Consider the following 25071-nt stretch of genomic DNA (forward strand, 5'->3'; position numbering starts at 1 on the left):
AAAAAACACCAGTGAAGGTATAAAAAAAAAATTAAAAAAAATACAGGTACGTTTTTACATTACCATAGAGAGAGGAGAGGAAAAAAGAAGAGGTACTATTGGGGTAGAAGAAGAAAGAAAATGAGAAATGAAAGTGACGGAACGATAATGGAAGAAAGAAAATGAGATAATAAAATAAGGGAAGGAATATGAAGGAAAGAAAATGAGAACATGAAAGTGACGGAACGAAAATGAAGGAAAGAAAATGAGAAAATGAAAGAAAGAAAATGAGATAATGAAAGTGACGGAACGAAAATGAAGGAAAGAAAATGAGAAAATGAAAATGACGGAACAAAAGGGGAAACGAAAATGATAAAACGAAAGTGAAGAAACAAAAGTAAGGTAACGAAAATGATGTGAAGGTGAAATACAAGTGTCAGACATGTCGGGAGAGAGAGGAAACATGAGGAGGCTGAGGATGACATGCGGGAAAAAAAAAAAAAAAGCGACTGACCAAGGAGAGAGAGAGAGAGAGAGAGAGAGAGAGAGAGAGAGAGAGAGAGAGAGAGAGAGAGAGAGAGAGAGAGAGAGAGAGAGAGAGAGAGAGAGAGAGAGAGAGAGAGAGAGAGAGAGAGAGAGAGAGAGAGAGAGAGAGAATGAAGATAACCATAGGAAAAAAAAAACACACATACGAACGAGGACAAAAGAACACAAGAGGACAAATTAAAACAAACAAACAATAAAAAAGGAAAGGGGAAGAAAAAAAAGTACAATTCCATGTAATGAGAGAACGAAAGAGAACGAAAGAGAATAAGAAGTGAAAGAAGAAAAAGAAGAAGTAGAAGATGCAGGGAGAGAAGAGAAGGGGAGAAGAGGGGAAAGATAACGTTATAAAGAGGAAGAGGAAGAAAAAGTAGAGTTATCGTGGTGAGAGAACAAGAGAGAACGAGAGAGAACAAGAAGTGGAAGAGGAGGAGGATGAAGAGGAAGGGGAGAAGGAGAAGGGAAGAAGAAGGGAGGATAAGAAAATATAATAAAGAGGAAGAGGAGGAAGAGAAAGTACAGTTGTTCGTGCTGAGAGAACAAGAGAGGAGGAGAGAGAACAAGAAGTGGAAGAAGAGGAGGAGGAGAGGGAGGGGGAGAAGAGAGGGAGAAGAAGAGGGGAGAAGAAGAGGGGTGGAGGGGAGAGCAGTTTCCACACACGGTCCTTCACCTCTCTGAAGGACAACCCGCCCCCCAGAACACTTGCCCCCCCCCCTCGCCCCCCCTCCTCCTTACACACACATCCTACGCCCACACACCCAGGAGTCCTTCGCTTCCTAGTTGTTTTCCTTCTTTTTTTATCTTCTCTGTTTCCTCCTCCTTCTTCATCACTTAATTGCTTTCTTTCTCTATTCTTTATTGTTTTTCCTGTTTTTTTATATTTTTACTCGTTTTCCATTTTTCTTTTTTGCCTTCATCTTTTTTCATCCTACTTTCCATCTTTTTTTTCCATTTTCACTTTTTTTCCCTTTTTCCTTCATTTTCCTTTCTTTCTTCCTTCTTTTCACTTTCCTACTTTCCTTCACCATTTCACTTTTCCTTCCTCCTGTCTCACATTTAGCTTGTTTTCCCTCTTCTTTTTTTTCATGTTTTTTTTCTGTCTTTCTCCATTATTACTCCTGTTTGGTTTCCTTCTTTTTCATATCTTGCTGTTTTTTCTTCATTTTCCCCTTTATCCTTTCCGTTCGTTTCTTCAGTGTCTTTCTTTCCTTCCCTCTTTCAATCTTTATCATGGTTTCTTTTCTTTCATTTCTCATTTTATCTTTTTTATCATATTTTTTCGTGGTTGTGTATCTAAGGAACACACACACACACACACACACACACACACACACACACACACACACACACACACACACACACACACACACACACACACACATGGAGGGAACTTCACTGATCTTTAACAGGGGATGTCCCGTGTGTGTGTGTGTGTGTTTGCTGGGGGTCTCCTTGCTCAAGACAATTTCCACACACACACACACACACACACACACACACACACACACACACACACACACACACACATTACCTCCTTCCCCTCCCCCCCCCCACACACACACACGAACACCTCCCTACCTCTCCACCCCTTACAATTACATCATCTTTCCTCACCACCACCACCACCACCACCACCACCATCATCATCACCCCCACCACCCTCACCACCATCATTATCACCACCACCACCACCACCTCCACCACTTAAACAAATTACCTCAGCAGAAATCACCGTTACACTCAATATTTATATGTCAAAACAACAAGAAGAAAGATAGATAAACAGGTAGATAGATAAAGATAGATAGATAGATAGATAGATGGAAAGATATACAGATAGACACTTCACAAATCAGTCTCTTTTCCATGAATTTAAAGGAAGTTTCGTAGAAGAGAGAGAAATAGAGGCGAATGAACAAAATAATATAGATAAAGATAGAAAGATATTGATAAGAATAGACAGAGATTTACATAGATATTCAGAGCACACAGACCAAATAGATTAATATAAACTTCAGAAATCAATCTTTTCCATAAATTTAGAGGAAGTTTTGTAGAAGAGAGAGAAATAGAGGCGAATGAACAAAATAATATAGATAAAGATAGAAAGATATTGATAAGAATAGACAGAGATTTACATAGATATTCAGAGCACACAGACCAAATAGATTAGTAGTAACTTCAGAAATCAGTCTTTTCCATAAAGTTAAAGGAAGTTTCGTAGAAGAGAGGAATAGAGGAGAATGAACAATAGATAGATAGATGAAGACAAAAAAATACTGACAAAAATAGACATAGATTTACATAGATATGCAGACCACGCAGACCAAATAGATTAATGGAGACTTCAAAAATCAGTTGTTTCCGTAGATTTAGAGGAAGTTTTGTAGAAGAAAGAAGAGAAGGAAGACAAGACAAAAAATGGAGAAGAAAAAAACAACGTAAAAAAAGGAGGAAAAAGGAAAGTGAAAAAAGAATGAACCCAAACTGTAATAAAGAAGGAAAGAAAAAAAAAGAAAGGTGAAAGAAAGCAAAATGTGATAAAAAAAGGAAATACTAAGAACAGAGAGAGAGAGAGAGAGAGAGAGAGAGAGAGAGAGAGAGAGAGAGAGAGAGAGAGAGAGAGAGAGAGAGAGAGAGAGAGAGAGAGAGAGAGAGAGAGAGAGAGAGAGAGAGAGAGAGAGAGAGAGAGAGAGAGAGAGAGAGAGAGAGAGTGTGAGAAAGAGACAGTGAGGTAGGTCTAAAAAAGAAAAAAAAAGAAAAATAAAACAAAAAAATAATTAGAAGGTGAGGCAGCCAAGGCAAGCGAGAGGCGAATGAAAGCAAGACAAAAAAAAAGTGGAACAAATGACATTATACGCAAGATAATGAATGATAATTAAGAAGAGAAGGTGTGGACAGGTGATAAATAAGGTGAAAGGGAGAACTGATGAAGGGAAAAGATTAAGAAGAGAAATTAAAAGAAAACCTGTCTGTCATTTTCTTCCTTACCTGGTGAAGAAAAATACAGGTGAAGAACAAAGAAGAAAAAGGATAAGAAAATAAATTAAATAAGAGAAGGAAGTAAGGAAGATTTTAAAGAAGAGGAGGAGAAGATGGTGGAGAGGAGATAGGAAGGATTGAATAAAAAGTAAGGAAATGCAAAATAAAAAGAGAATGGAAGTGAGGTAGATTGTGAAGAAGAGGAAGAGAAGGGGAAATAGGAAGAAGAGGATTATAAGAGGAAAGAGGAAGAAGAGAAAAAGAAGGGGAAAGAGGAAGAAGAGGAAAAGAAGGGGAAATAGGAAGAAGAGGAAAAGGAAGGAAAAGAGGAAGAGCAGGAAAAGAAGGGGAAATAGGAAGAAGAGGAAAAGGAAGGAAAAGAGGAAGAGGAGGAAAAGAAGGGGAAATAGGAAGAAGAGGAAAAGGAAGGAAAAGAGGAAGAGGAGGAAGAAAAGTAGGTCAAAAGAAAGAGATTGCAAAAACTGAAGATTGGGAAACCGAGATGGCGAAGATAATAAGAAAGAAAATAAGAAAAGAAAGAGAAGTAAGAAAGAAAATAAGGAAAATAAGAAAAGAAAATAAGAAAGAAAATAAAGAAAATAAGAAAAAATAAAGAAAATAAGAAAATTATAAAAATAAAGAAAATAAGAAAAATATGAAAAGTAAGAAAGAAAATAAGAAAAATAAGAAAGAAAATAAGAAAAAAATAAGAAAGAAAAATAAAATATGAAAAATTAGAAAAATAAGAAAGAAAATAAGAAAAATAATAAAGAAAAAGAAAAAAATGAGAAAAAAATAAAAAAATAAAGAAAACAAGTAAAATAAAGAAAACAAGAAAGCAGGGAGTAAAGATGTAAGGAAAAAAAATGGCGAAAATGAACAGGAAATGAAAACGAAAATAACATCGTAGAGTAAACGTAAAGAAAATGAGAAAATGAACAGGAAATGAAAATGAAAATAACATCGTAGAGTAAACGTAAAGAAAATGAGAAAATGAACAGGAAATGAAAATGAAAATAACATCGTAGAGTAAACGCAAGGAAAATGAGAAAACAGGAATTAGAGAAAAAGGAAAATGGAGAAAAAGGAGAGAATGCAAGGAATAAGGGAGGCGATGATAACAAAGAACACGGAGCTGAAAAAAAAAATAGAAAGAGGAGAAATAAATGAACAGAATAAAAGAACAAAAGAGATATTAGAAAAAAAAGGAAAAACGAAGGAGAAAAGGATAATGGAGAAAAAGAAGAGCATGTAGAAAATGAGAAACGTTGATACAGAACAAGGAAGTGAGGGACATGGACAAAGAACAAGAAATGAACAGAAAAATAACAAAACAGATTAGAAAAAAAGAAAAAGGAAAACGAAGGAAAAAAAAGGAAATAAAAGTGAGAGAAAAACGAGTATAGAACGCAAAGAACCCAAAATGTGATAGAGAAGAAAGAAAAAGGAAGGTGAAGGAAAGGAAAACGCGATAAATATAAGTTGATGAGGAGAACAGAGAGAAAGGAAACGAAGAACGACTCACACGAACCAAGAACACGACAGATGAGAAGACGACAAAAATAAAACAGTTAGATAAAAAGGAAACCAGTAAAGAAGAAGAATCAGAAAAGAACGTCAAGGGAAAAAAAATAAAAGAATGAAGGAAGCAAAATAAAACAGAAAAAAATAAAACTGTTAAATAATAAAGAAACAAGAATAAGAATCAGTAAACGACGTCTGTGGAAATAAAAACAAATGAATAAAAGCAAAATAAAACATGGATGAGCAAAGACGACAATTTTAACGACAGAAAACGACAAGTGAGATGACAGGTAACGACACGACAAAAGGGAAAAAAAATAATAAAAAATAATAAACGAAAAAAATAGTTCAGGTGTAGGAAGACATACCAACACAAGGACACGACAGATGAGGAAGTGACGTAATGCAATAGAAGAAAAAGAAGGAAAACAGGAAGATGAATAACTATAACAAAAAAAGAAGACAAGAAGAAGACACGAGGAAAACTGTTACCATGAAGAAAAAAATAAAAAAAAGGAACATTTAAGACTTACAAGACTTTTTCGGAAGTAGAACAAGGACGAAAAATATACAAAGAAAAACAACACATTTTCCACACACACACACACACACACACACACACACACACACACACACACACACACACACACACACACACACTATCCCTCCCCCCCCCCACACACACACACTCTCCTAACTCTCCACTACTTGCATCATCTTCCCTCACCTTCACCACCATCATCACCACCATCACCACCACCACACCCACCACCATCATCATCACCATCATCACCACCATCATCACCACCATCACCACCACCACACCCACCACCATCATCATCACCATCATCACCACCTTCACTAACAATTTCTTTTTCGTCAATCCATCACAGACAAATAGATAGATAGATAGATAGTTGAGAGAGAGAGAGAGAGAGAGAGAGAGAGAGAGAGAGAGAGAGAGAGAGAGAGAGAGAGAGAGAGAGAGAGAGAGAGAGAGAGAGAGAGAGAGAGAGAGAGAGAGAGAGAGAGAGAGAGAGAGAGAGAGAGAGAGAGAGAAACCAGAAGTAGACTATAGATACCTGAGGCCGCGGGTTCGACTCCAAGCGGCCGGCGGGGGAAACAATCAAGCAAAAAAAAAAGAAAAAAAAAAGAAAAGAAAAAGAAAAAGGAAAAAAGAAAAAAAAAAACATCTCTTGGAAACCGGCTCAAGCATACCCTTCAAAAGTTCACAGACGCCTCTCTCTCTCTCTCTCTCTCTCTCTCTCTCTCTCTCTCTCAATATTTATGGAGAAATGGCAAATTTAATCATATATGCAAACACTCTCTCTCTCTCTCTCTCTCTCTCTCTCTCTCTCTCTCTCTCTCCACACCTGGCAGTACTGGTGACCTACCTGGAATGTCCCCGGCAGGAGGAAACTAGAGGTCAAAGAGGAGGAGGAGGAGGAGGAGGAGGAGGGGAAAGAGAGGGTGGAGGAGTAGCAGGACAAGAAAGAGGAGGAGGAGGAGGAGGAGGAGGAGGAGGAGAAGGAGGAAAAAAAAGGAGTTTGCGACGAGGTAAGAAAATATTGAAGGGAAATTTGACGAAAGAATGTGAAGGAAATAAAGTACAGAGAAGAGGAGGAGGAGGAGGAGGAGGAGGAGGAGGAAACATGGAGGAGCTTAGAGACACAGGCAGAGAGGAAGGAAGAGAAAGGTCAATGACTGAAGAATTAACGGAGAAAAGAGAGAGAGAGAGAGAGAGAGAGAGAGAGAGAGAGAGAGAGAGAGAGAGAGAGAGAGAGAGAGAGAGAGAGAGAGAGAGAGAGAGAGAGAGAGAGAGAGAGAGAGAGAGAGAGAGAGAGAGAGAGAGAGAGAGAGAGAGAGAGAGATTAGATAGATAAGAGATGAACGAGAATAACAATGAAAAGGAGGAGGAGGAGGAGGAGGAGGAGGAGGAAGAAAGGGAGGAAGAGAAAACGAAAAAAAAAGAATTAGGAGAAAGAGGAAAAGTAAAGAAAAGTTAGGAGAGGAGAGATAAGATAAGGAATGAGGGAGAAGAGAAGAGAGGAGAGGAGAGGAGAGGAAAGGAGAGGAGAAGAGAGGAGAAGAGAGGAGAAAAGAGAAGAGAGGAGAGGAGAGGAGAGGAAAGGAGAGGAGAGGAGAGGAGAAGAGAGGAGAGGAGAGGAGAGGAGAGGAGAGGAAATGAGAGGAGAGAAGAGACAAAATACATTACCTAGAATCATAGAAGAGAAGAAGAGAAAATTAAGAGAAGAAAAAACGAGATAAAAAAGTAACAGAAGAGAGAAGAAGAAAAGGAGATGAAATGAAGTATTAAGGAATAGAAGAAAATACTTGAATAGGAGAAAGAAAAGATGAAATAGACAGTTATGAAAAAAGGAAGAAGAAGAAGTGGAAGAAGAAGTGGAGGAGGAGGAGGAGGAGGCTTAGGAATATACAAGCTTAAGTTAGGTGAAGGAGTGCAACAGAGAAGGGAGGAAGAGGAAGAGGAAGAGGAGGAGGCTTAAGAGAATACAAGTTTAATTTACGTGAAGGAGTACAACAGATAAGGATAAAATGAGATATACAGCAACTAAACGACGAAGAAAAGGAGGAAGAGGAAGAGGAGGAGGAGGAGGAGGAGGAGGAGGAGGAGACTTAGGAATATACAAGCTTAAGTTAGGTGAAGGAGTAGAACAGATAAGGAAAAATGAGAGATAGACAGCAACTAAACAACGAAGAAAAGGAGGAAGAGGAAGAGGAGGAGGAGGAGGAGGAGGAGGAGGAGGAGGAGACTTAGGAATATACAAGCTTAAGTTAGGTGAAGGAGTACAACAGAGAGGGAAAAAATGAGATATACATCAATTAAACAACGAAGAAAAGGAGGAAGAGGAAGAGGAGGAGGAGGAGGAGGAGGAGGAGGAGGAGGAGGAGACTTAGGAATATACAAGCTTAAGTTGGGTGAAGGAGTAGAACAGATAAGGATAAAATGAGAGATAGACAACAACTAAACAACGAAGAAAAGGAGGAAGAGGAAGAGGAGGAGGAGGAGGAGGAGGACAGGAGGAAGAGGTGGAGGCATAAGAGAATGTATGCTAAAGTCCACCTGCCTCACCTGTTGCTTAAGGTAAACCAATTAGGCAACTCTTCAGGTGGCGGGGAGGAGCCAGAAGCGAGGGCGGGGCGAGGCGAAGTGGGGCGGGGCAGAGAGGAGGGAGGGTAGAAGGAGAGAAGTCCCCCAAATTCTTAACAAAAATCGGGGGTCCGTGCAAACCAGGAGCAGTGGGTAGCGGGCTTTTTTTTTCATTATTGTTTTCTTTGTTTTTTTACGCCTTGCACTGTCTCCTCTGCTGTAAAAAAAAAAAAAAAAAAAAAAAAAAAAAAAGCGGGGGAGCAGGGTACGGCCTATTTATTGCTGGTCACACCTCTAGGCCTATAGCGATGACCATTTCCTGAGCTTCCTATATGGGTAACCCTGCCAGGTGGTGTGGATATAGGTCGGTATTAAAAGATACTCGATTCTCACATCAGCTATTTCTAAAGGTCAAAGAGGGGGTCAGTCGGGTTCTAATGAGTGTTTCCTCAGGGTCATGGTACAGAAGAAGACTCACACTACCACCAGGGTCATAAAACTACCCCTGGAAATGCCCTCAACTCCTACGAAAGCCTTGTCAAATGTGTGTTTCTTTAGGTTCCCGGTACAGAAGAAGGGTCACACTACCACCAGGGTCATAAAACTACCCCTGGAAATGCCCACAACTCCTACGAAAGCCTTGGCAAATATGTGTTTCTTTAGGTTCCCGGTACAGAAGAAGGGTCACACTACCACCAGGGTCATAAAACTGCATCTGGAAATGCCCTCAACTCCTACGAAAGCCTTGTCAAATGTGTGTTTCTTTAGGTTCCCGGTACAGAAGAAGGGTCACACTACCATCAGGGTCATAAAACTACCCCTGGAAATGCCCTCAACTCCTACGAAAGCCTTGGCAAATATGTGTTCCTGGGCGGCGATGTGTCTTGAAATATGAGCCAAAGAGTTCACGAGGTTACTGTTGTGTTACTGCGGCACCACAGAACAATTTAAAGCATCATTGTAGGATAAATAAAAACTTCCCGGTATGAAAACATCAGCAAGAGAAGATGGCGCCACTATAAACACCTGCCTGCGCCAATACGAGCTGGGGCCGACTACCATCCAGGCCCTTCAAGCAAGCCTACCGGCGTTAGACTTAAAAAAAAAAAAAAAAAATATCATTACAGACAAGAAAGTGAAACGATGCAATTTGGACGTTTTAAAAAATTCCATCGCAAACAATGTCGCAAACAGTGTCGCTAAGCAGCCAGGGAAACGTTCTTAATAAACTGTAGATTTCGTAATAGTGACTAACTTAACGCGTGTTGTCCTTGATGAGCGACAAAATGAGAAAAAGTATTGATTTATCGAGTCATGTGAGCAAGAAAGAGGCGCTGGCGAATCACGGGTGGGAGATGAAAAAGTCTCAGGAAAGGGCCGGGGGTCAGGAAAGCCAGATATCACCAGATGACGCCCGTAGAGAGAGGAGAGGAGTGAGGAGTGATTGTGGAGGAGGAGGAGGAGCAGGAGGAGGAGGAGGAGGAGGAGGAGGAGGAGAGAGAGAGGAGGAGAGAGGAGGAGAGAGGAGAGGAGAGAGAGAGAGAGAGAGAGAGAGAGAGAGAGAGAGAGAGAGAGAGAGAGAGAGAGAGAGAGAGAGAGAGAGAGAGAGAGAGAGAGAGAGAGAGAGGTAATAGCCTGGGTACTAATAATGTTTAAACACGTCTCTTAAACCTTTCTCTAATCTCTCTCTCTCTCTCTCTCTCTCTCTCTCTCTAAGTTAGAACACGCACGACAGCACCTTTATTTGTCTCCTCCTCCTCCTCTTCCTCCTCCTCCTCCTCCTCCTCCTCCTCTTTCTTGTATGTCTCTATCTTCTTCCTCTTTCTCATATTTTTTCGGTTTTTTCTTTCCAATTGTCTTATTTTTCTTGTTTTTCTTTTATTATGTTTTGTTTATTATGTTCTGTTTATTTCTTTTTCTTCTTCCTCTTCCTCTTGTTGTTCTTGTTCTTGTTCTTGTTTTTCTTTCGCATAAATATCGTCTTTCTGTATCTCTTTATTTTCTTTGTATCTTTTTTCATCTTGTTTTATTTTCTTTCTTCCTCCTCCTCCTCCTCTTCCTCCTCCTCCTCCTCCTATTCTTCATTATTTTTTTTCCTCCCCCTTCTCTTTATTTATCTTCTATTTTTGTATCAATATTTTTCTTTGGATCTTCTTTCGCCTCGTTTAATTTTCTTTCTCTTCTTCTTCTTCTTCTTCTTCTTCCTTCTTCTCCTCCTCTTCTTCTTCTTCTTAAACACAAGGACAGTTACACAACACTTCTTTACGAGTTCTCTCTCTCTTCCTTCCTTCCGTTCCGTTCCTTTCCTTTCCTTTCCTTTCCTTCCCTTCCTTTCCTTTCCTTCCCTTCCCTTCCTTTCCTTCATTCTCCTTTTCCTCCTCTTCATCCTTTCTTTCCTTCCTTTTCCTTCTCCCTTTCTCCAATGTTCCTTTATGAGCGGGAGAGAATGAGAAAGAGAAAGAAGTAGGGAAAAGAGAAAAAGAGGAAGAAAAGATGTATTCCTTCTCTCCCTCTCCTTTTCTTTCCCTACTTCATTCATTTGGAGGAAGGGAGGATGGGGAGAGGAAGAAGGAGGGAGAGATGTGGAGGAAGAGAGGAGGAGTATGAGGAGGGAGGGATGAGGAGGAGAAGGGGGAATAAGGAGGATCAGAAGGAGAGGAGGATGGGGATGGAGGGGGGAGGGATGAGGAAGAATAAAAAAAATAATAAAAAAAGAACACCCACAAATACTGGAATTATATAGACGGAGGAACCCGCTGAGAGGCCTGCATTTCTTAACCATAGAGAGGGAGAGAGAAGACAGAGGGAGGGAGAGAGGGATGCTGAGGGAGAGAGGGATGCTGAGGGAGAGAGAGGAATGGAGAGGGAAGGAGGGAGGGAAGATGGTAGAAGAAGAAGGGGGTGGGAGATAACAGAGGGAGATAAAGAAAGAGGACCACCACCATCATCACTACCACCACTAACCACCATCATCATCAACAGGACCAGCAACAGAAGTAGATGGATGGGTGGAAAGGGGAGGAGAAGAGAAGGGAAAGAGGTAAAAGGGATGGAGAATGGAGTTAATGGTAAGACAAAAAAAAAAAAAAAATGTACCAACATCAACATCAATAATAGTAACATAATTAAGGCAACATCAGAAAGTATAGAGAAGAGGGGAAGAGAGGGAAGAGGAAGAGGAATAAGGAGGAAGAGGAATAAGGAGGAAGAGGAATAAGGAGGAAGAGGAATAAGGAGGAAGAGGAATAAGGAAGAGGGGAAGGGAGAGAAGAGGAAGAGGAAAAAGTAAGAAGGAAGGACAATGGAGTCAATAGTTAAGAAAATAAGATAAAAATTAAACTGTACAAACATCAACAAAATCAACATCAACATCAACAGAATGAAGGCAACATCAGAAAGTATAGAGGAAAGAGGAAGGGAAGAAAGAGGAAGAGGAAAAGTAAGAAGGAAGGAGAATGGAGTCAATGGTAAGCAACATCAACGTCATCAACATCAACAACAGCAACAGAATGAAGGCAACATCAGAAGGTATAGAGAAAAGAGGAAGAGAGGAAAGAGGAAGAGGAAAAGTAAGAGGGAAGCAGAATGGAGTCAATAGTTAAGAAAATAAGATAAAAATTAAACTGTACAAACATCAACATCAACATCAATAGAATGAAGGCAACATCAGAGAGTCTAGAGAAAAGAGGAAGAGAAGAAAGAGGAAGAGAAGAAAGAGGAAGAGGGAAGCAGAATGGAGTCAATAGTTAAGAAAAGACAAAAAAAAAAAAAAAACTGTACCAACATCAACAAAATCAACATCAACATCAATAGAATGAAGGCAACATCATAAAGTCCAGAGAAAAGAGGAAGGGAGGAGAAAGAGAAAAGGGGAAAGAAAAACACAAAAAAATAGACCATCAACATAATATAAGAATATAAGAAAGTACACAGTTAAGGAAGGAAAAGAAAAGGAAAAGAGGAATGGGGAAAAAAGGGAATAGGTAGGAAGTAAGAGAGGGCAGGGGGGGGGGGGGGACAGGGGGGCGGGACACACACACACACACACACACACACACACACACACACACACACACACACACACACACCACAGGGCACGCCTATAAAAGTGTTCAGAGGGCAACCCGCACCACTTAACGGGCGGTGAAGCTGCGCGGGAGATTCTTGTCCGGCAAATTTGGGATGCTAAGTAGGCCCATGTGACCATTCCCGGACGGACAGACAGACACACAGAGACCGAGAGACCGGTGGAGGCGTGTGGGGTGAGACTGCCGTGGGTGGTGAGGGGAGAGAAGGGGGGTGGAAGGGGGGGGGGAGATGGTGATGATGGCGGTGGTGATGGGAGATTTGAGGAAGAGAGAAAAATGGAGAGAGATAGAAAGAGAAAGGAACGAAGGGGATTGAGGTGGGAGGTAGGGAGGGAGATTGAAGAAGGAAAAAATAGAATAAATAAAAGGAAATAGGAGAGAAGAGAAAAGAAAATAAGGGAAGGAGAAAGGAGGGAAGCAATGAGGAAAGGAAGGAAAGGGAGATGGAAGAAGAAAGAAAATAGAATAAACAAAAGGAAATAGAAGGGAAGAGAGAAGGAAATAAGGGAAAAAAGAAGTGAGGGAAGGAAGGAGAAGGAGGGAAGCATTAAGGAAAAGAAGGAAAGGGAGATGGAAGAAGGAAAAAATAAGAGAAGAAAAAAGGAAATAGGAGAAGAGAAAAGAAAATAAGGGAGAGAAAGAAGAAGGGAAGGAAGCAATAAGGAAAGGGATCATAAATATAGGAAAGAAGGGGAAGAAGAGGGAGAAGAAAGAAGAGAATGAAGAAGGAAGGAAGGAAGGAGGAGGAGGATAGGGAATAAGAGGAAAGGAAGGAAAAGAAGGAAAAGGAACAAAACGGATGAATGCATGATGGAGAAGGAAGGGAGGAATGGAGATGATAAAAGGGAGGAAAGGAGGGAGGAAGGGAGAGAAAAGATGGGGTAGGGAGGGAGAGAAAGGAGTGTGGGTGTAAGTGCGTGACTGAGGGAGAGAAGTGAGAGGGAGGGAAGGAAGGGAGAAGAGAAAAGAGAAGAGGGAGAGAAAAGTAAAGGAAAATAATACAAAAAAAAAAAAGATAAAAAAGAGAGGAATGAAAGGAGAGGAGGAGGAAACTAAGGAGGGAGGGAGGGAGGGAGGGAGGAATATGGAGGAAAGGAAGGAGGGAAAACAGAATAACGAGAAGAGGAAAGAAAAGAAGGAAGAGGAAGAAAAACGTGAAGAAAAAGATAAAAAACAAAACAAAAATAATGAAGAAAAGGAAGAAAAAAAAAACAAGTATGAAAGAAGAGCAGAGAACCAGAGGAGGAGGAGGAGGAGGAGGAAACTGAAGAAGGGAGGAAAAGGAGAAGGGAGAGAAGGAGGGAGAAGGAGGGAGGAGTCTGCAGGAGGGGGGGGGGAGGGGGGGGAGGGGGGGTAGCGTGCGGGGTGGTCACTTGCACCAGAGGCGTCGCGGTTGGAAGGTTCCGTTGTGGAGGAGGAGGAGGAGGAGGAGGAGGAGGAGGAGGAGGAGGAGGGGGTATGCAAGATGTCACACTGATGTTGCCTGTGTGTGTGTGTGTGTGTGTGTGTGTGTGTGTGTGTGTGTGTGTGTGTGTGTGTTAATCTCCCTTTTCTCTCCCTCCCTCTCTCCCTATTTCCCTCCTGTAACTTTTCTCTCCCTCTCTCTCTCTCTCTCTCCTTTCTTTCCTCCATTCTCCCTTTCTTCTGTGTTTGCTCTATTCCTTCTTGTTTATCTTCTCTTCTCCTCTCCCTTATTTCCTCCCTTCGTCCCTCTCTCCCTCCCTTTTTGTCTATTTTATTACTTCATTCTTTCCTTTATCTCCCCCTTTCGTTTCTCTCAAAATCATTCTCTCCTTCTTTATCTTATTCTCTTCTCTCCCTTTTTATCCTATCTTCGTCTCTCTCTTTCCTTCATTCCCTCCCTTTCTCCCTCCTTCCTCTCTCCTTTCCTGCCTCCTTCATACTTTTCTTCTTTCTTTCTTCCTCCTCTTTCTTCACACTCTTCCTTGCGTCCATCCTTCCTCCCTTTCTTTCCCTTCCTTCTTTCCTCCTTCTCTCCCTTCCACATGCCCTTTCTTCCTCTCCTTCCCTCTTTCACACCCTTCCTTCCTCTCCTCCTTTCCTCCATCTCTCCCCCTCTCCTCTCTTCCCTTCCTCCCTTTCTCTGCCTTCCTCTTTCTTTAACACCTTTCCTTCCTCTCTTCCTTTCCTCCATCTCTCTCCCTTCCTCTTTCTTTCACATTCTTCTCCCTTCTGCAATCCCTTCCTCCCTCCCTGCTTCACACCCTTCTCCCTTCTGCAATCCCTTCCTCCCTTTCTTTCCCTTCGTCTTTCTTGAACACCCTTCCTTCTTCTCTTCCCTTCTTCCATCTCTCTCCCTTTCTTCTTTCTTTCACACCCTTCTCCCTTCTGCAATCCCTTCCTCCCTCCCTGCTTCACACCCTTCTCCTCCTCTGCGTCACTCCGGGCGGTGGTGACGGAGCCCGACGACCAGCCCGAGCGAGAACCCGAGAGCCAGTTCGACAGCCCTTGCAGCCCGGGTCTTAGGGGTGGAAGCGGCGTGTGTGTGTAGGGGGGGGGACTGGGGGGGCTATAGGGGGTAGGGTGTGTGTGTGTGTGTGTGTGGAGGGGAAGCCTTCTGTAGCCTTGACATTCAGCCAGAGACAATGATCTAGATCTGCACGCACGCACGCACACACACGCTCACGGACATACATACACACACACGCACACGAACGGGAACAGAAGAAGAGGAAGAAGAGGAAGAAGAAGAAGAAGAAGAAGAAGAAGAAGAAGAAGAAGAAGATGAAGAAAAGAACAGATATTTCACACACACGCAAACATAAAAAGTAGAAAATGACGAAGAAAAAAGAAGAAAAAGGAGAAAAAGAGGAAGACGAAAAAGAGTAAAAAGATGAAAAAAGATGAAAAAGAAATAGAAGATAAAGAAGAAGAAGAAAAGGAAGAAAAAAAGAAAAAGAGGAAAACGAAGAGGAGTAAAAAGACGAGAAAAGATGAAAAAGAAATAGAAGATAAAGAAGAAAAAAAGAAAAAGATGGAGAATGAGAAGAGGACAAATTGACACACACGCACTCACACACACACACACACACACACACACACACACACACACACACACACACACACACACACACACACACACAGGTACACACTGGCCATTCAGGTGAGACCAAAATCACCTGTTGGCGAGCAAGCAAGTCCAAAGACTCTACTTGACCTTCACTCGCCTCCTCCTCCTCCTCCTCCTCCTCCTCCTCCTCCTCCTCCACCTGCTAATCTTCTTCTCCTTCGCCACCTCCTCCTCTTCCTCCTCCTCATATCATCCTCCTACTGCTACTACACTTTTCATCTCCCTCCTCATCCTCCTCCTCCTCCACCTGCTAATCTTCTCCTTCGCCACCTCCTCCTCCTCCTCCTCCTCCTCCTATCCTCCTCCTATTGCTACTACACTTCTCCTCCTCCTCCTCCTCCTCCTCCTCCTCTTCCTCCCGGATGCTGCTGCTGTCACCATGAACTCCACTTTCCAAACCTCTCCCATGCTTACGTACACACACACACACACACACACACACACACACACACACACACACACACACACACGGCGAGGAAAAAAATGTCATTCGTTTCCTGTCTTTTTTTTTTATCATTACCTTCTCTGTCTTCTTCTTCTTCTTCTTCTTCTTCTTCTTCTTCTTCTTCCTTCGCTTTCTATTCTTCCTATCCACGTTTCCCTTTTTCCCTTTCGTTTTCTTTTTTTTTTTCTTCTTCTTGGAATGACTATTCTTGTACCTCCTCCTCCTCTTCCTCCTCCTCCTTCTCCTCCTCCTCCTCCTCCTCCCGAACATTGCAGTGCAGAAATCAGTGACTGGTTTTGACTAAGAAAAGAAAATGGAGGAGAAGAGGAGGAGGAGGAGGAGGAGGAGGAGGAGGAGGAGGACAGGTGGCGAGGTGGAGGTAATGGATGACTTGCAGCTTCTAATTTTGGGTCGTTGGCTGAATGTTGTGCTTGTAAGGCCCAGGCACGCGCGTGTGTGTGTGTGTGTGTGTGTGTGTGTGTGTGTGTGTGTGTGTGTGTGTGTGTGTTTGTTCCCCCCTCCTTCTTTCTCTTCCTCTCTCTCTCTCTCTCTCTCTCTCTCTCTCTTCTTTACTTTTCTCTTTTATCTCTCTTTTCTTCTGTCCTCTCTCTTATCTTTCATTCTCTTTTTTCCATTGTTTGTCTTTTTTTCTCTTCCTTCCTTTCTCTTTCCTTCCTTCCTTTCATGTGTGTGTGTGTGTGTGTGTGTGTGTGTGTGTGTGTGTGTGTGTGTGTGTGTGTGTGTGTGTGTGTGTGTTTATCTGTCTCATTGTCTTGTCGTAACAATCCAAGTCACTGGTCAAAACAAACACCAGAAATAAATATAACAAAAACAAAGGAAAACAAAGAAAGAAAACATAATAAAATAAATGATAATCAAAACAACATGAAAATAAGATTAAAAGAAAAAATAATGTGACGCAGAAAGGAAGAAAAACAAAAACAAAATTAATAAAAAAAGGGGAAAAGGGAGAAGAAAGCAAAAGAGGACAAATAAGAGGAAAGGAGAACAAAGGAAAGGAATAAAAGAGGAAAAACGGGAAAAAATGAGGATAGAGAGAGAGAGGTAAAATGGATAATGAGGAAGAGGAGAGGAAGATAAATAAGATAAAACACAAATGCACGTAACAAAACAAAAAAAAGATTAATAAAAAGATAAACCAAATAATAAACAAAAGGATAATAAATAACGAAATGAAAACTAACTTACAACCACACACACACACACACACACACATAAACAGCATCTTACCATAACGAAACTTGGACACAAAATATTAACGCAAGACAAACAACAACAACAACAACAACAACAACAACAACAACAACAGACGTTAAACCGAATCCACTAAGTTAACGTAAAGCCGGAGTTTGGCGCCAAAAGACTGTTATTTGTTTGCTTGCTTCTTCTTTCTTTATCGTTGGCCGCCTCTTGTTCTATATATTGTGTGGTTAATGGAATGATTGTAATGTAAACACAGGGTGGAACTTATGGGGGGGGAGGGGGAGGGGGGGAAGGGGGGAGGGGATAGGGGAGAGGGGGTGTAGTGTTTGTGTGTGTGTGTGTGTGTGTGTGTGTGTGTGTGTGTGTGTGTGTTTCTTTGTATTTTATGTTTGTATATATGGAGGGAAAAAAAAAAAAGAGATGAGGAAGAGAAAGCAGAAAAAAAGCAGAAAAGTAAAAGAAGAAGAAATAGAAGAAGAAAAAGAAGAAGCTTATGAATATAGAAAAAAAAACAATACAAAACAGAAGAAAGAAGAGAAAGGAAGAAAACAACAGGAATCGGAAGAAAAAGAGAAAGAAGAAGAAGAAGAAAAAGAAGAGGAAAAAGAAGACGAAGAGAACAATTATATATGTAGAAGAAAAAAAAAGATGAACATGAGTAAAAAACATTATAAAGAAAACAAGAAAACAACAGTCAAGAAGAAGAAGAAGAAGAAGAGGAAGAAGAAGAGGAAAAAGAGGAAAATGACGAGAATTATATATGTTGAAAAAAATAAAGAATAAAATGAATAAAGAGAATAACACAAGAGAATGATGGACTAGGAGGAAAAGGAAGAAGAACAAGAAGAAGAAGAAGAAGAAGAGGAGGAGGAAGAGGGAGGAGGGACAGTCACATGTTTTCCTCCTTGCCAAGCCTCTCCCTTCATCTGATTGGAGGCGAAACAGCTGACTGGAGATAAAAAAAAAAAAAAAAAAAAAATATCCTCCCTGCCAAGACTCTGACCAATGTGTGTTATTTTCTTCCATTTTAGACGCTCTTGACCTCCTTGGCACCAGAAGAAGAATAGGAGGAGGAGGAGGAGGAGAAGGAGGAGAGATGCAAAATATGTGACATGTGATTTGAGTCTAAGGAATTCATCTCTCTCTCTCTCTCTCTCTCTCTCTCTCTCTCTCCGTCTCTCCATCCATCTCTCTTCATCACTTGGAGAGAAGGTGGAGGAGAGAAAGGACAGTTAAGATGTGGAAGGAATGCAAGGAGGAGGAGGAGGAGGAGGAGGAGGAGGAGGAGGAGGAGGAGGAGAGAAGAGATAAGAGGAGCGATGGAGAAGAGAAACGATGAAAAACAGGCAAGGGAGAAGGAAAAATATGCAAGAAGGGAAGGAAGAAAATGGAAAGAGATGAAGGAATAAAAAAAATAAAGGAAGAAAAGAAAAATATGTGAGAAAGAAAAGGAGAATGAAGAAAGAGGAAAAGGGGAACAGAGATAAGAAGGAAAGCAAAGAGGAAGTAAGACAAAGCGAAGAGAGGAAATGAGGAAATGAAAACAAAGAGGAGGAAAAGGGAGGAAAGAAGAACGAAGGAAAAAGAAAAGAGGAAAAGTTAAGAACGAAGGAAAAACGAAGAAAGGAAATGAGGGAATAGGAACAAAGAAAAGATAAAGAAGAGAAAAGAGAGAGGAAAAGAGAAAAACGAGAAAATGAAAACAAAGTAGAAAAACAAGGTAAAAAAAAACGCACAAAGGAATAGACAAGTTGAAAAAAAGAGAGAGGAAAGGGAGGAGGAAAATGCAGATGAAGGAGGAGGAAGACGAGGAAGAGGAGGAAGAGGAGGAGGGGGAAGAGAAGGAGGAGGAGGCGGAAATTGCAGCTGAAGGAGGAGGAAGATGAGGAGGAGGGAAAGAAAGTGCAGATGAAGAAGGAGGAAGAGGAAGAGGAGGAAGAGAAGGAGGAGGAAGAGGAAAAGGAGGAGGCGGAAATTGCAGATGGAGAATGAGGAAGATGAGGAGGAGGAGGAAGAGAAGGAGGGGGAAGAGAAGGAGGAGGGAGGGAAAGTGCTGATGAAGGAGGAGGAAGATGAGGAGGAGGAAGAAGGAGGAGGAAGAGGAAAAGGAGGAGGAGGAAATTGGAGATGAAGAATGAGGAGGATGAGAAGGAGAAGGAAGATGAGGAGGAGAGGGAAGAGGAGGAGGAGGAGGAAGAAGGAGAGCAGAAGGAAAAGGAGGAGACGGAAACTGCAGATGAAGAATGAGGAGGATGAGGAGAAGGAAGATGAGGAGGAGGGGGAAGAGGAGGAGGAGGAAGAAGGAGAACAGAAGGAGGAGGAAGAGGAAAAGGAGGAGACGGAAACTGCAGATGAAGAATAAGGAGGATGAGGAGAAGGAAGAACAGGAGGAGGAGGAAGAGGAAGAGGAGGAGGAGGAGGAAGAGGGGAAGAGGAGGAGGGGGAAGAGGAGAAGAGGGAAGAGAAGGAGGAGGCAGAAATTGCATATGTAGAATGAGGAAGATGAGGAGGAGGGGGAAGAGAAGGAGGAAGAGGAGGAGGAGGAGGAGGAGGAGGAAAACGCAGCTGGCCCCGAGGTAACAGGGATGGAGTCGTTACCTGGGCAGACAGGTAACCCAGTCTTCCAGGTGACGGGCAGGTGGGGGTGTGCTCTCTTTCATCTCCCTGTCTCCCTGTCACCCTGTAAGCTCCCTTTCACACTCCCTTGTCTTCCTCTTTCCTCGTTTTCCTCTATCATTTCGTTTTTGTCTTCATCTATTTTTTCCTCTTTTTTGTTTTGTTTTAAGAAAGGTGGAGATGGGAAGGAGAGGATAGCATGTTGTTTTTCTTTTTTTTCTTTTCATCTTTTCATCTCCCTTCTTTCTCTATTTCCTCGTTTTTCTATTTTTTCCTATTTTCCTATTTTTAAGAAGGAGAGGAAAAGAGGGAGAAGATTGTTTTGTTCTTTTTTTCTTCCTTTTTATCTGTTACTTTCTTCATATCTATGCCATTTTCTTTTCTTCCTTTTCCTCCTTTTCTATTATTTTTCTTTTGTTTTGTTTTGTCTTCTTCCACTTTATTTCTTTTCTTCTTTCTTTTCTCATGTTTTGTTCTTTTTTTCTTCATTTTCATCTATTTCTTTCTTCTTATCTATGCCATTTTCTTTTCTTCCTTTTCCACCTTTTCTATTATTTTTCTTTTTTGTTGTTTTGTTTTCTTCCTCTTTATTTCTGTCTTCCCTTCTTTCTTTTCTCATGCTCTTCCTCTTCTTCTCTTCTCTTGCTATGTCCCCTCTTCGTATCTCAACTCTTTCTTCTTCTCATCTTTTATTTTCTTCTTTTTCCTCTTCCTTCTTTTCTTTAATGTTTTTCTCTTTTCATATTTCCAAAAAAGATATGATGGAAAAAATTGTCTGTTGTTTTCCTTCTTTTTTTTTATTTCTTTCCTTCTTTTTCCTTTCCCTTACTACTACTTTCTTTCTTTATTCCTTTCTTTCTTTCTTTCTTTCTTTCTTTATTATTTTCTTTATTTCTTTCTTTATTCCTTTATTTATTCTTTCATTTCTTCCTTTCTTCCTTTCCCTCTTCTCTTTCCTTTCCCATACTTCCGTTCTCTCCTTCGTTTCCCTTTTCCCATTTCCTTTTCTCTTCCCATTCTTTGTTTTCCTTCCCTTCCTTCTCCTTCTTCTTCCTTCTCCTTCACACCTTTTTTTAAGCCATAATCAATGACTTTTCCTCTCCTTGTCTTCCTCCTTTCCCCTTCGTCATCTTCTTCCATCTCTCCTTCCATTATTTGTTCTTCTCTCCTTCCTTCTCCTTCTCTTCTTCCGTTTGTCATTCCCTTCCATCTCTCTTCTCTTCCTCATTTTTATTTCTTCTCCTCTTCTTCCCCTTTTTCATCTTCTTTCCGCCTTTCTTCTCCTTTGGTTCTTATCCCTTTCCTTCTTCTCTTCTCCTTCTTACAGTCCTTCTTTTCTTCCTTTCTTCTTCTCTTTCTTTAGATTCCTTATTCATCTTTCCACTTTCCTCGTTCTTCTTCTCTTCCTTCCTTCCTTCCTTCCTTCCTTCCTTCCTCTCATTCATTCACTCTTCCTCCTCCTCCTCCTCCTCCTCTTCTTACTCCGCCTGACTCAACATTATATTTTCTACTGTTTCTCTTCCCTCCTCCTCCTCCTCCTCCTTCTCCTCCTCCTCCTCCTCCTCCTCCTCTTCCCTCAAAGCCGCCGCTCAGAACTCAACAAATACACAAAAAATGTTAAAGAAATACTGATGTCATTCTTCTCCTCCTCCTCCTCCTCCTCCTCCTCGTCACCTCCAGAAATAAGATGGAAATAGGTTGGGAGTGACTTTTAGGAGTAGAGGAGTAAAGAGGGAGTGGGAGGAGGGGAGTGGAGATGAGCTGGTGGAGATGGGGTGGAGAGATAAGGAAGAGGGGTGGGGGGGTGGGGGGGGTAAGGGAGATTCTGGAGTGGAGATTGAAGATGAGGTGGGAGATGATGATGATGATGATGATGATGATGATGATGAGGAGGAGGAGGAGGAGGAAGAGGAGGAGGAGGAGGAGGAGGTGGGTGTCAATGCATGGAAAAAAGAAAAAAAAAGAAAAAAAAAGCATAAAGAAAATAACGAAACAATAAAGGAAGAAAAAAAGGACAAGAAGAAAATATGAGCAAGATGAAAAGAAGAGGAAGAAAAAAGAATATAAGAAAAAATACTAAAGAAGGATGAAAGGAAGAAAAAAGGTCGTGAAGAAAATGAAGACAATTAGAAAAACAAACAAAAGTAAAAAGCAATAAAAAATAAAGAAAAGAACGAAATGATGAAAACGAGGATATGAAGAAAATGAGAACAAGATGAAAAACGAAGAAAAAGAAAAGGGGAAAAAAGACGAAGAAAACAATAACAGTAGACGAAAGCAGAAAAGAAGAAAGTGGAGATATGAAGAAAATGAAAACAAGATGAAAAGAGGAAAAAGACGAAAAAAAAAGAAAAGGAAGAAAAGAAGAAAGTGCTAACCAACCCTTTCCCAGGCGTGACCCATATCTTGATCTTTCCCTCCCCCCCTCCCCCCCTACCCCTCCCCCCCTCCTACACCCTCTCATTAGGCTCAGCTCACCCCAGCCTATTCACACAAATCCTTTCCCTAACAAGCCTCTCCTCCTCCTCCTCCTCCTCCTCCTCCTCCTCCTCCTCTAATTGCTCCGTCCCACCTGTCCGTCCACCTGGTCCTCCCTAAATTGTGTGTGTGTGTGTGTGTGTGTGTGTGTGTTTGAGATGTGTAGTGGCGGATGAGACGTTACTTTTTATACTTCTACCTCCTCCTCCTCCTCCTCCTCCTCCTCTTCCTCCTCCTCCCCCTCCTCCTCCTCCTCCTCCTCCTCCATAAATCGTGGCGTGAGTCTGTCATCTACAGGTAATTTACTTCACATAAACACACACATTCACTTCAAGAGGAGGAGGAGGAGGAGGAGGAGGAGGAGGAGGAGGAGGAGTCAACTCGTGATAGTCTTCTTATTCCTGAGTGAAGTGGCGCCTCCTCCTCCTCCTCCTCCTCCTCCTCGTCCTCCTCCTCCTCCTCCTCCTCCTCCTCCTTCTCCTCCTCCTCCTCCTCCTCCTCGAACACGGCAAAAGGGCGGCGTAGCGAAGATGAATGAGAGGGTAAAGAGTGAATGAGAGAGAGAGAGAGAGAGAGAGAGAGAGAGAGAGAGAGAGAGAGAGAGAGAGAGAGAGAGAGAGAGAGAGAGAGAGAGAGAGAGAGAGAGAGAGAGAGAGAGAGAGAGAGAGAGAGAGAGAGAGAGAGAATGAAGTGATTACCCAGCGAAAAAGAAGTTATTGAAATCATGTCTTTTGTATTTTTTTGTGGAATAAATGTCAGACCAATACCGAAGGGAGGAGGAGGAGGAGGAGGAGGAGGAGGAGGAGGGAGATGACTACAATGACTACGACGACGAGGAGGAGGAGGAGGAGGAGGAGGAGGAGGAGGAGGAGGAGAAGGAGGAATGAGTGTGTAAGATTACATTGGGAAAGGTCGTGAAAATTAAAAAAAAATAATAATAAGGATGAGATATTAAGAGAAAAGGAAGAAGAATAAGTAAAGAGAGAGGAAAAAGAGATGAAGGAAGAGGAAATAAATCCGATAAAAAAGGAAATGGAGAAATAGATGAAAAGGGTGAGAAAGGAAGAAGGAAAAAGGACGAAAGGGAAGGTAAAAAAAAGAGAAGACTAAGGAAAATGAAAATAGGAAAAGAGGAAAACGGTGAGAAGGAGAGAAAGGGAGTAACAAAAGAGAAGGAAGAAAAGAGGGAAAAGAGAAAATGTGATAAATTGGAAAAGGATGAAAAGATAAAAAAAAGGGGAGAACGAAAGGAAGGAGGGAAAGCGAAAAAGAAATGGAAGATAGGGAGGAGAAAAGTAGCGAAAAAAAGGAGAAAGGGAGGAAAAAGGGAGGAAAAGGGAGGAGAGAAAGGGAGAGAAAAGGAAGGGGAGAAATGGAAGAGAAAAAAGGACAGGAAAGAAAGGGAGAGAAAGGGAGAGAAAAGGAAGGGGAGATATGGAGGAGAAAAAAGGACAGGAAAGAAAGGGAGAGAAAGAGAGGTAAAAAGGGAGGAAACAGAAAAGAAAGGGAAGATTAAAGGGAGGAGAAAGGAAGGGAGAAAAAAAAATGCTTGTATGTTTGAAGATTATATCGGTCTTGTTAGTCTAATCTCTCTCTCTCTCTCTCTCTCTCTCTCTCTCTTATAAGGGCGACAGACACACCCAAAACGACCTTAATTTGGACCTTAACGACTTGGGGCGGCAGAGACGACCCTCCCTTAAGTCTTCGAGAGGAACGACTTGTGTCTGTCCGGGAGTCACTTTGAACGGCGTGAATTACTGGAAGGGGGGGGGAGGGAGGGAGGGAGGGGGGGGGAGGGAGAGAAAGGGGGGTAAGGGGAGAGGAGAAAGTATAGAGTGTCTTTATTCTGCTTGTTTTCCTTTTCGTTCTTTCGTTTTGTTTTTGTCTGTCCTAAAATAAGTCTTTCTTCATCTCTCTCTCTCTCTTACATCTCCTGCAACCCCAATTTTTTCCTGTTTCTCTCTTCGTTGCTTTCTTCATCTCTCTCTCTCTCTCTCTCTCTCTCTCTCTCTCTCTCCTGCAACCTTAATTCGTATAGTCTCTTCACTTTAATAATTCTTTCCTCCGTCTCCTTTTACCTTCGTCCTTTCATCCCTCTTTCTATTATCCCTTTTCCTCCTGCTTCTCTCCCTTCATCCTTTTCAATAACCCTTCATCCCTCTTTCCATTCTCCCTTTTCCTCCTCCTTCTCTCCCTTCATCCCTCTTTCCATTCTTCCTTTTTATTCTCTTTCTCTCCCTTCATTCTTTTCATTCACAGCCCCTTCGTCTTTTGCCATTCATCCTTTCATCCTTCCTTCCCTCAATCTATCCTTACAAAGCACTAATATTCCTTTCCTCTCTCTAACCTACCATCCCTTCACCCGTCCCATCTATTCTTCCCTCTCTCCTTCATTTCCCCACTCAGAAAAGGTAAAACATGCTAATCCATCTATACCCTTACAAAACATCCATCTATTCCTCCCTTTCTCCTTCATTTCCCTACTCAGAAAAGCTAAACATGTTAATCCATTTATCCTTACAAACTACTAATACTGCTTTCCTCTCTACATAACCTACCATCCCTCTACTCTTCCATCTATTCCTTCCTCCCTCCCTAAATTCCCCAACCCCAGTAAAGGTAAAACACGTAACACACATGAATCACTCCGCCTCGCTTGGATGCTGGGCTGTAGCGGGAAGAGGAATTAGTCTCAGATCGTCTCCCTTCGTTTCAGCTCCTCTCCGCTCGCCCGGGATATGATGGGGTGCCAGGAAGAGGTGTGAGAATTGACCAGCACCCCATGACTACACGTAAGAAAGGAGAGGAGGAAGAAAGGAGAAACTAGAGAAAGGAGAGAAGAGAAAGAAGAGGGAATAGAGAAAGAAGGAATAGAATGAGAGAATGGAGAAAGGGGAGATTAGAGAAAGCCCTACACGTAAGAAAGAAGAGGAGAGAGAAGAGAGGATAGAGAAAGAAGAATAAAGAAAGGAGAGAAGAGAAAGAAGAG

The 25071-nt window shown here is 41.8% G+C and overlaps 2 long non-coding RNA genes across 2 annotated transcripts in view; both read right to left on the reverse strand.

Annotated features, from left to right (window-relative positions):
* The window catches only part of LOC127001230 (uncharacterized), a 122644-nt gene that overhangs the window by 11685 nt on the left and 85888 nt on the right, over positions 1–25071 (reverse strand). The window lies entirely within an intron of this gene.
* On the reverse strand, positions 19810–20397 carry LOC127001232 (uncharacterized). The gene is made up of 2 exons (XR_007754944.1): positions 20148–20397; positions 19810–19999 (listed from the first exon to the last, which is right to left on the reverse strand). It is a non-coding gene; the product is annotated as an uncharacterized LOC127001232 (long non-coding RNA).

The sequence above is a fragment of the Eriocheir sinensis genome, chromosome 20 (genome assembly GCF_024679095.1).
Source record: "Eriocheir sinensis breed Jianghai 21 chromosome 20, ASM2467909v1, whole genome shotgun sequence".
In the NCBI taxonomy this organism is placed as follows: Eukaryota; Metazoa; Arthropoda; class Malacostraca; order Decapoda; family Varunidae; genus Eriocheir; species Eriocheir sinensis.